Here is a 10,112-nt window from a genome sequence, read left to right as displayed (position 1 = left end):
AAAATTCTTGGCAGAGAGCGTTTTTCCCCGAATGGGGCCCTATCTGGTGCGAATCACAATATAATCGAAGTCCAATACGGATATCGGACACCGAATGAAAAATCAAAACACGAATACTTTCAATTGACTGAGTACACACGACATATTCATCCTTACATCACTTACATGAATTAGTTTGGCATATTAAGTATATATAAGCATTAGAAAATGTTCAAATTTTTCCGTTGTACTGATCGCATTATTCAATTTAATTTCATCTTATGTTACATTTTTGATTCATTCATAGTCTTACGGTTAGTAAATCGTTTCATATTTTCCCTCATTATTAACGGAGCTCTAGCATTATATGAGTGGATTTCTATGTGTCCAAATATTTGGAGATATTAGACTGTTAGGGGTTAGGTTAAAAGTGGTATCTATTTCCTAACGATTGAAAAATATTAGACTAAAAGTTAGGGGTTATGGCAAAATTGTTCAATTTCTACCGGTGCATGAAACAATTGACCCTTTTCCCTATATATTGAGATAAATTTAAAATAAACTTTTTAGATGGTCAGTCGCACGTGATTTATTATGTAGCTTGTAGAGGAGCTTGCCCCTTTTCTATGACCAAGTTTTTTAAAAAAGCCATTATTTAGCAGTATATATGTGCATATTGCCAAAATCCAATTCTTATTTCCACAGATGGATCCAAAGCAGTAATTGCAGATAATGATGCTTATCTGCCAAAAACCATTTTGCTAAGTCCACATGACATTGCCCTCTTCAGTCCACGCCTTTTATGACGAAAAAGACGTTAGCAAATATTAAAATATTTAGTTTGGTCTATGGTGAGGTTGGCTTTCAAATGAAAATAAGTCTTCATTGTGGTCCATTTATCTTTTTAGGGAAGTTAATATCATTTTTAGGATAAAGAAAACCTAGACATTTAACCAAATAAAGATAACGAATATATATATAAAATTAATTTCTGCCGAACGGCTAATTTTGTATTTGTTTACCTGTAAAAAGGTACAGTTGAATTTATACGTGGTTTATAGACAAGTGAGTCGATTTTGATCCAAAAATAATAGATGAGTTAGACAAAAATATAAGACTAAGCCTTGAAATTGAAATAAACGACAAATATCTTAATCCAGGGTGCAGAGCTACCGGGGGCAGTAAGAACAATATAAATAAGCAAAAAATAAAGTTTTATTGAGTTTTTGATAGAATATAGTATATGTTGGCCAGAAAATTCGTGTCCTTACAATGGTAGAGTTCACTATTTATAGTCACACCTAGGGAACAAGGTCCTAGGATCAAGCCCCTCTTAAATGATAATTATGAGGGTCATTAAAGAATGTGTAACGGTGGGCAGTGAATATCATATTCTCTATAACGGATCATGCACTTAATGCTATAAAATATTCTTCATTGAATGCTACCGGATGACCGACATTTTTTTTGCCTTTATGAACATTGTTCTCTCCGATGACAAGTGAGATCATTGCCTTCGGGTTCGATTTTCTTCTGTCTTCGTCTCCACGTGTCGCTTTTTCATGCGATTATTAAATATGAACATATTTTACCCCATACAGATAGTCCCCCTACTTTCCGGTGGCATAATATTATGTCACCGGAAAGTTGGTAGAGATACCTTTCTTGGTGGGAAATTCTCTGACACCCTCTGAAAAGTTTCTGATGGTTGATTAGACGCACGTCTCTTCGCATTTAATGCTCCGAACACGCGTCATCCCATGATTTAACATCATTTTTCCGGTTATCGAGGTAATTACGACCACAATTTTAGCTGCCTATTTCTTTACTTATATGCATCAAACTCTTCATTTACACTTCATAATTCTTCAAACTTTCTCGAACTCTCTTTACTCAACTTGTATTTCGCCTTCATCTTTTCTTTAACCTTCTTCTTGAGAGAAAACTTTCCTTCTTTTCTGATGAAAAATTGCCTCTTCTTCTAGAAACCCTAGTTCCTCAAAGAACAAAGGTAAAGTTGATGACGCTCCTCCTCCTACGGTGAGCACTATCATCCCAAAGAGTCTTGTCACAATTAAAGATTTCGAAGAGAAATATCCTTTCGCTCACCCTCATACGTGGATTGTTAGCGTATACCATTTATCCACCCGTCCTTCCAGTAGTCCTGCTGTGAAGGAATACTGCCATTGCCAAGATTTAGACATTATCACTCATGATCTGGCGGAGGGGGTAACCTTACCCAAGAAGGATTTTACGTATTTTTATATGTATCCCTTCACTTTGGGGATGTTTTCTTTGAGTGGAGATCTTGACTCCGTCATCATAGAGTTCTGCATCCGCTACCAGGTATGCCTGGCAAGTGAGTCCTTCTGTGTGGAGGAAAATCGCTTGTCTTGGGCACGCTAGGAGACGGGAGAGGAGCTAACTATATCTCGATTAATGAATCTTTATTCCTCCAAGATTTTCTAAAGGGGGGGGGAGGATAAATTTCAGCAAGCGTGGCCACCATGCTCTGCTTTCTAGCATGGATGATGATAATGACCGTGGATAGATGGAATGGTTCGTTGCAGTCACCACCAGTAACATCATTTCGGTCACGGCTTCATCCTTTCTGGAATTATGGAACCGCACTCGTAAGTTCACCATTTATCTTTTCTTCCATTAAAGATAGTCTTATATTGTTATTGACCTTTCTTTATTCTCTCGTTTCAGCACCTCGGTGGGTACCACCTCGGGTTGAAGGCTTGGACCCGTAGGTCCAGAAAATATTGGACGTTACTACGCCCGAAACCCGCACGTGGAAAGAACTGGCTCTTAAATATGGGTGGAAGGCCAAAAATCATGGTAAATCGAATTCATTTTGTTTTTACTCTTTGTATAAGGAAGTTTGGTTAACCTTTCTCTTTGGTTGAATTCAGGTCTACCCCAGGGTAGAGTTGTCGTCCTCGAGGAGGACATTTTGGCTAATCCTGTTGACAAGGCAAGGTTGTTGCAAGAGGCGTTTACCCAAACAGGTATCTCCGGACCTGCTTCTAGTATAAGTGCTTCTTCCCGGAGTCCCCGGTCGGAGAACGAGCAACAAAAAAAAGAGACGTTCATCCGCGGCCGAGGGTACAAATGGAAAGGCAAAGAGCATCGCGCCCTAGCCATCCTCAGATGTTATGGAGGTGAGAGTCGCGCCCAGGCCATTCCCAGAAACCGTGATAATCGATGATGATAGAGAAGCCATTGATGATGTGGCTTCTCTACATAGAAGAAGATGACCTTCATCAGCTCAATGGAATGCTCAATATTTTAAGTTAGCTACACCAACTGAGGACGATGCCTCGGCACTCTAGGGGAGTTTGATATGGTGGAAGATGCCAATTCATGTTTCTGAGTCCCAAATGCCGCACTCGGTACTGTAAGGCTAAGTACCGGGCCTCTTCCGACTTTGGTTGACGTGCCGCAACTACTTCTCACCCTATAACGCCATCTGCTTCATCTCCTTATTCTCCAACTTTGACTTAGCCACTAACAACTACTACATCATCTCCATCGACCGCAGCTGCTATGTCCCTCTTCCCTAGTCCCTAGTTCATGGGAACCTGGGGAAAAATTATACTACCCCCAAAGAAGATCCCAAAAGAAGGAGGAGCATCATCCTCTCGGTTTCCACCGGATGCAATTTGTTGCCCCAGCTGGTGGAGCTTGCTAACTATCTAAAGCCCTTGACTTTAGAGAAAGATTTGGAAAATATACAAACTTTCTCGGGAGAGTGTTTGTTGAACAATGCCATGCACAACCCAACAACGGTATAGTCTTTGTTTTCTCTGTTGTTTCTTCTATTTTTGTTATGGCACAGTTTTGAATTTACATTCTTATTTTTCAGGCCAACTTCATTGCTTCCGAGGGCCTTCAGAGGCTGATTTGTGATAAGGAGGAACTTACCTCCGCGCGGGATCAACTTTTGGCCGAGTGAGTTCAAACTGCTGCTAGTCTCTCTCAGAACTGGAAACTAGAACTGCTGAGGTCGTTGAGTTGGAGGCTCGGTTGTAGCAAAGTGAGCAAGAAATAGTGACCCTTAGCTAAGAGGTCGCCCCGTTGAGGGCTCAATTTGAAGAAGCTAGGGCCAAAAGGGTTGAAGTCCATAATGACGTTCTTGCTGCATTCGTTCTCGAGGCTGCCTCCGCTGAAAGATTGAATAATTTGGAGGTGGCCTTAAACTTCAAATTTTAAGAGCTTGCTATTACCAAAGAAAAGTATGTCCGGTTTGAGGAGAAACATAAGAAGATCATAGAGAATAAAAAAATTTACAATGCTACTGTCCATGATTTTGATGTCAGCCTCTAGTCCATGAGCTCCGTGGGGGAAACCCTTCTACTGATATTGGCCAGCTTAAAAAAGAACTTCAGCACTGAGCGACTTCCATCATTGTTGAAAAAACATATGCTATGTACAACATGAGGAGAAAGACCTTGGAAGAGATCAAAGCGGGTGTCATTGACTTTGATGTCAAAATCGCTAAGACACGTGAGCTGGAGTTAGCTGCAAAAAGGGGTCTTCCCGCCCGTCCTGATGCTACCGATTATTCTAGTTCTGATTCTGAGTTCTCAGGAACTCAAGAAGAACCGAAAGGTGATGATGCTGAAGGCCAAAATGACGAAGGCCAAAATATCAAATCGGCGGCGGATCCACCCACTTCTCCTGGGGGCATAAATGCTTCTCTTCCTCCAGGTTTCGGAGATGCGGTAGCTTAGTTTTTGGTTTCTTTTTCAAATTTTTGTACTTGTGCAATTAGGCACATTTATTGTAAATAGAGACACGTTTTCGTTTAAATATACGTTTTTCTCTTTGCGTCCTTTTGTTTAAATATTTGCGCAAGTTTTCTCTTTGCGTCTAATTGTTCAAGGCTTCGGGTGTATTTTTCCCTGAAGGCATTTAGATTTCAAGCATAAGTTCTTCCAAAATCAACCCTTTAACGTGAGGGTTTTCATAAGACAGTGCCCTCTTATATTTATGGTGCTCTTAAAAAGGACATCTTTTGTTCATTACGACACTAGTATTTGAAGTACTTGTTTAACTTTCAAATGATAAAATTAATTCATTGTTCATACAAGAAACAAGATAAAAACAAATGAACTTTACGTTTTTCCTTCCATTTCCAAAAGTACATAAGCATTCGTTGTGCTAAAAAGAAATTGTCATTTCTTGTGGCTAACTTGTACAATTTGTTTCTATGGGATTGGCCGCGTAGTCCCTGGTCCCAATGATATAATTATTTTTTGGGTTTCATATTCCAATCGAAGTGGCAGTCATTATTGTTGTATACTCATATCACCACCCCCCGGTGTTTGAATGCGAATTTGAAAACTGGAAATTTTATACCTTCAAGGATTCCACTAATGAATTGCTAGATAATCATCAGTTCGATAAAAAACTTCACTTCCCCTTAGAAATTTATGCTATCGAGACAAATATTATCTAACAATCTCCTAATGTCTTGCATTTGTCAATGGTCGGGTAATCTCTGTTCCAGAGCAAACTTAACTTCCCAGTAGGAACTTTGCTATCGAGCAAAAGACTATCTAATCGCTTTGTAGCGGTTCTTTGCTTGTGTGCCTTGTCATTTAAAGGTCTTATTGCTGAAACCTCCTTTGTAGTATGCTTTTCGTTGTTGCCTCGTTAAATACCTTTCTAGAAAAAATCCAATTGGGACAAAAAGTGGACAAAGGGAAAAAGAGTGTAGTACATACTTTCAGTACAAGTGATGTTTATTAGCAATCGTACCTCTTGAGGTATGCCACGTTCCAGTTGCTTGGAAACATTTCTCAAACTTGATTCTTTGCCTCGTATGACCCTTTCCCGGTGACAGCTAAAACCCGGTAGGGGCCTTCCCATGTTAGACCTAGCTTTCATTCATTGAGTTCTCGGGTGTTCTGAGTTTCTTTCCTTAAAACCAAGTCTCCTACTTTGAAAAAAAGGAGTTGGCTCTTCGATTGTAATATCTCTCTATTCTTTGTTTTTGGGCTGACATCCTTATATGCGCCAAGTCCTTGCACTCATCGGGCAGCTCCAACTTGACTAACATTGCTTCATTGTTCGCTTCTTCGTTTGCCCAGAAATACCTTGGGGTAGATTTACCTACTTCCACCGGGATCAGGGCTTTTGCCTCGTACACAAGAGAGAAAAGAGTCTCCCTCGTGCTTGATTTGGTCGTTGTTCAATACGCCCATAGTACACCTGGCAACTTTTCGGGCCATTTACCTTTAGCTGCTTCCAATCTCTTTTTGAGATTTCGTATTATCACATTGTTCATTGATTCTCCTTGGCCATTCGCACTCGAATGATAGGGTGATGATGTGATCCTCTTGATTTTCAAGTCTTCGAGGAACTTTGTGACATTTGCGCCTATAAATTGCAGCTCATTGTCGCAGGCTATCTCTTTTGGTATCCCAAATCTGCAAATTATGTTCTCCCACAATAAATCTACCACTTCACGTTCGTCGATCTTCTGATAAGGACCTTCTTCAACCCACTTAGAAAAATAGTCAGTTAAAATAAAAAGAAAAAGAAATCTTGCCTTATCGGGAGCCGGTGGCAGTGGTCCAACGATATCCATTCCCTACTTCATGAATGGCCGTGGTGACAAAACTAAATGCAATGGTTCTGCCAGTAGATGTACCAATGGTGCGTAGCATTGACATTTATCACATTTTTTGGACATAAGCTTTGGAGTCTTGTTCTATCTGGGGCCAATAGTATCCTACCCAAATCAATTTTAATACTAAGGAATCTGCGCCTGAGTGATTTCCGCAGATCCCTTCGTGGACTTCTCGCATAACATAATTAGCTTTGTAGGCTCCCAAATATCGGGCCAATGGGCCTTGGAAGGATCTTCTATACAATTGACCCCCCTTGAAGCTGTATTGATCTTCTTTAGTGCATAGTGCACGAGATGCCTTAGGATCTTCAGGCAACTTCCCGTGCTCGAGATAGTCAATATAATTGTTTCTCTAGCCCTAGAACAAATTAGTTATGTTTACCTCGTAATAGCTATCTTATTCCAGTGCCAAGTGCATAAGTTATACGATTGTATCAGAGTCCGATCCTTTCATCTACATGGATGATCCGAGGTTAGCTAGTGTATCTAATTCTACATTTTCTTCCCTCGGGATATGCGTAATTGACCACTTCTAGAACTGAGCGAGCATAGTCTGGACCTTCATTATGTATTGTTACATGCTTTCCTCTTTGGCTTTGAAGATCCCGTGGACCTGATTTACCACCAACTGAGAGTCGCATTTGATTTCTATGACCTCGGAGTCCAGTCCCTAGGCCAATTCGAGCTCGGCAATTAAAGCTTCATACTCCGCTTCATTGTTAGTCAGAGGAACAGTTCTTATGGCCTGCCTTAGGGTTTCTCCCGAAGGCGTGGTTAATACTATACCAAGCCCGGACCCTTTCATATTGTAAGCTTCATCCATGAATATGATCAAAAATCCTGATGTCAACTCTGACACCATTACTGCTTGTTTTGTAGCCAAAGGTAACAGTCCCCGACTGAAGTCAGCCACAAAGTCGGCCAAGAATTGAGACTTAATCGCTGTCCTAGGCTTATATTCTATGTCAAATTCACTTATTTCGATGGCCCACTTAGCCAGCCTACCCAAAAGTTCAGGTTTATGAAGTATATTCTGCAGGGGGAAGTGGTCAGCACAACTATCGAGTAACATTGGAAATAGGACCTAAGCTTTCGAGCGGCGATTACGAGAGTAGGGCCAATTTTTCCAGAAGTTAATTTTATCTAGATTAACTTCGATCCCTCTTTGTGACACCAGGAATACTTCTCAGGGTTAAGCTTCATATTATACTTCCTTAAAATGTCAAAAGTTTTTTGTAAGTGTTTAAGATGGTCACCAGGATTCAAAGACTTAACAAGCATATCATCTATGTAAACTTCCATGGTTTTCCCTATTTGTTTTTCGAATATTTTGTTCACAAGCCGTTAATAAGTTGCTTCGGCGTTCTTTAGCCCGAAAGGCATCACGATGTAACAATATGTGCCAAAGTTTGTTATCGACGAAGTTTTTTTCCTGATCCTTATGGTTTCATCTTGATTTGGTTGTATCTGGAGTAGAAATCGAGGAAACTCATTAACTCGTGCCCAGTCGTCGCATCAATCATTTGATCAATATTTGGCAATGTGAACGAGTCTTTAGTGTACGCACATGCAAAATTTATTAATCTTCTTTGAAACTACTACTACGTTAGCTAGCCAGTCAGGAAACTTTACCTGTCGAATTTAACCGATATCAAGTAAGTGAGTTACCTCTTCTTTGACAAATTTGTTTTCGACCTTGGCAATAGGACATTTTTTGTGTCTTACCGGAGCAATGCTGGGGTCCAAGCTTAGCTTGTGCACAGCCACTTCTAGCGGGATACCTGTCATATCTGCATGTGACCATGTGAAACAATAGACGTTAAATTTAATAAATTCAATAAATCCAGACCTGAGCTCGATATGCAGTCTTATCCCTAAGTGGAACTTCCTCTCCAATTCTTTTTCGAACAATAGGACTTGTTCAAGCTCTTATACTAGTAGGATTCTGACAAATCCTCACCCTGGTTGACTTCGCTCGGCTCGGGAGCAAGCGCCAGTTCCTGTAATTTCTATGTCGCATGCTTCTTCTCTTTGCTATTGGAAACTGATAGTGCATTCATCTCCCTTGCTGCCGATTGATCACCTCTTATTTGTTTAACTCCTTCAAGAGTTGGAAATTTGAGCAACTGATGATATGTTGATGGCACAACCTTCATCTCCTACAACCATATTGCACCTCGAAAATGGTCATCTTCATCACCCCCTCGGCATTTGTGAGCAACATGATCTCTCCTGGGGTTGTCACGCTTGCTAGGTTGAACCCTTCGAGGAGTATCATGGCCAGAATAATACTTTTGGTGAGCTTGGCTTGCTCCAACACCCTCCATAATATGATGTTGGCCGAACTTCCTGGGTACACCATAATACATTTAATTTTAAAATCTAAGACATTTAAAGAAATTACCAACGTATCGTTATGCGGTAGCAGCAATCTATTGTCATCTTCCTCTGTGAAAGTAATATCGTCTGCAACGACTTCCCGAAGTCTCTTGATGTGGGTCACTAACACCTTCGTCTTAGTTGCTGCCGAGAATGTAACCCCGTTAATCTCGTTCCCCCCAAAAATCATGTTGATCACCAAGCGCGGGGATCTTCTCTTGCTTTTGAAGGTTCTGCATTATCACGATTGCGACCGTAGTTATTTTTATCTCGGTCACTTAAAAATTCCCTGAGATGGCTATTTTTCAGCAATGCCGCCACCTCTTCGCACAGATGCTAGCAGTCCCAGTCCGATGACCGTTTGTCTCATGGTATTCACACCACAAATTGGGACCCCTTTGGTTGGGATCGGATCTCATTGGCTTTGGGAATTGTGCTTCTTTAATGTTTCTCATAGCCGATACCAGCTCCACTACGCTGACTTTGAAATTTTATTCAGAAAACCCGGGGTAGGAAGAATCTTGAGAGTCTGACGTTTCCTTGTTCTGCAATGACATGTTATTTCGGTCGTGATCAGCTCCCTTTTGGGATTTAATTAATTCTTCACATTTTCTCTTTATTTTTTCCTTTTTTTTTGCATAACCGGATTCATACTTTCTAGTTGACATATTTAAATTAAATAAATTCTAATAATAACTAAAACAAAAATATATACTTATGAAGTAAGAATAACAATAATGATAAATTTTTAATAATAATATAATATAAAGTTAGAACAATAAAGCGTAGCTCAAGAATTTGATAAGTTGATATAACGATATCAAAATAGTGTTGCGCTACTTCAAAATAACAATTTCTTTTGCCTAATATCCTTATTGCATGCTTGGAATTTTAAAGAAGATATCAAAAAGCAAACTTTGATCTTTTGTGAGCTCATAACTCTAAGTTTTCTAGAATGGAATAGTCCATAAGAAGAGAGTAAGAATAAGTGAAAGAGAAAATGAAAAAGATAAATATAGGAATAGTCATGTGGACCTATGTTAATTGTTACTAGGATATAATTGAGGCAAGAAATTAGGTACCCACATATGGAAGGAAACTAGAATTACCT

The sequence above is a fragment of the Nicotiana tabacum genome, chromosome 11, assembly GCF_000715075.1.
Source record: "Nicotiana tabacum cultivar K326 chromosome 11, ASM71507v2, whole genome shotgun sequence".
Classification (NCBI taxonomy): Eukaryota; Viridiplantae; Streptophyta; class Magnoliopsida; order Solanales; family Solanaceae; genus Nicotiana; species Nicotiana tabacum.
This window is presented reverse-complemented; position numbering follows the sequence as displayed.